Raw genomic sequence first — 2,040 nt, 5'->3', positions numbered from 1 at the left:
TATATATATAACTTCTTTTAAGATGGCTAACTTTTGCAGTGTAAAACCCAGTGTGAACAAGTTATTGTTATGTTTAAAAGTTTTATAATGGGCATAACTTTTGTTAAATTCTAACTCCGCCAAACACACCAAGCACTCACTCCACATTCTTTATTTCCTTCTATACGTGCTGTTGGTGAGCACGTTTTCACGCTGTGTGAATGTTTATTTATGTTGCTTCTCTCAGCCAGGGTTTGTTACTTTAGTCGGCCTACCTACTCACCTGTGGTACCATACATCTCAGCTCCATAATCTGATTTGACTGCTTTCCTCCAGCCTCCGTTTCTGCCAACAGCCCTCAGTGTGATTTTGTTGTCTGGCACAAAGTAATGAAAACATATAAAGCTCTCATTACGTGCCAGTGGCTGTGAAACGAAGTGCTAGCAGACCTGTGCTCGCGCTCTCACACGTGAGGAGAAGCAAAAACAGATGGAGTGTATGCTTCCACGTACTTTGCCATCATAAACACGCAGCTGTGGACGCTTGCACACACAAGGCTGCGCCACAGCTTAAATTACCCAGCTGTCATCAGCCTCTGATTGATGGTTCCTTCTCTCATGGTTTCTATGATAAGCTCTTATTGGCTGTGTAATTTTTCTCTAGCCATGTTAGGATGGGCTGCGTGGCATATAACCAGCTCCACATATAGAATACAGCTGCTGTGCACTTGCAAATGATTTCTGTTTCACCAGTTCTGTGCTGYAGACAAATATATGTATTACTTAGACTTCTTGATAAACGACATTTTTCCCAGCCTTCCAGTCTCAGAATTTCTCTCATTTTGCACTGACACCTGGGAACTGACCAGTGTTGCACTTCTGCTCATTGTGCAGCACTATTTCAGCTGCTGGAGCCTAATAGACTTCTGTAACGGTACTTTAACTGCAGTCATTACTCAAACCGAAACTAGCTCTGAGTTCCTTTATCATGTCCATTCAATTCATTTTGCATGTCTGCTTTTTTAGAGTGCATCATTGTTAGTTCAGATTATTAACCTTCAAGAAGAAAACATAATTAGATATARAGACAGCCATTTAGAAAGAAGTTCATTATTTTGGTTCACTTGAGCCAAGTCCAGTAATTTCATCCCTATGTGGCCTTACCCTGTAATGTTACAAATGTGATTGCTTGGAAAGGGCTCACCATAGGACCCGAGGATAGGTGTGGTTGAAATTTAATCACACAGAAAAGAAGATGGAGCAAAGGAAGAAATTGGATTTATTGGAAAGAGATTAACAAGGCTGTGAGATTTCAAAGAATGGAGAGAAAGACAAAGGCTGTCAAGAATAAGCATGAAAGCTTTAACAAATTAAAAGGCAATAAGTTATCTAATTTTCTTTTAAACTGTAACCATGGTCAGACACAAAAGCAAGATTTCTTTGGGAGTTCTTTTAAAACTTTCTCCAAGTTGTTGAGGAAAAAAAGGGTCAKTTCTCCTTTGGCAACAATAACCTTGCACTGGAGTTTCTGAAAGCCTCAGGTCAGTTTCTTTCACGCCGAGCCATCTCATTTCAGTTGTATGCTCAGGATTTCTTCTGCGCTTGACTTTTACCACTTCATCATGTTGACTTTACAGTATGAAGTAATTCTTTTGATATGCTGCTTCACTCATCTCTGCTGGGCTTCACCTGGCAGACGGTCACTCATGATCCTGTTAGTTACTTAGATAAACTTGAAAATTCACTTTTCTCCTCAGAGGTGGCAAGCTGTCCCCAATACTGATGCTTCCACTTACCTACTTTATGACTTATTGAAATGCCACAGTCCAGTGTTTTTTTTTTTTTTACTATAAAACCTAAATCAGAGTTTAGTTGTCGAACTGTAATATTTTCTCTGGTGTGTTGAGGGATTGAAAGATGGTGGTTGGGAAAGTCTGAGGACTTAAAGCAGCTGATGATGGTTTTTTTTGATAAAGGAGCATAGATTTTACCATGTGAGCTAAATTACCATATTTATTCATGTATAAAACGAGAAATTTAACCCCAAAACTCATCCATAAAT

The sequence above is a fragment of the Austrofundulus limnaeus genome, unplaced genomic scaffold, assembly GCF_001266775.1.
Source record: "Austrofundulus limnaeus strain Quisiro unplaced genomic scaffold, Austrofundulus_limnaeus-1.0 Scaffold156, whole genome shotgun sequence".
Taxonomy (NCBI): Eukaryota; Metazoa; Chordata; class Actinopteri; order Cyprinodontiformes; family Rivulidae; genus Austrofundulus; species Austrofundulus limnaeus.
The sequence above is the reverse complement of the archived record's forward strand: the minus strand, read 5'-3'. Positions refer to the sequence as shown.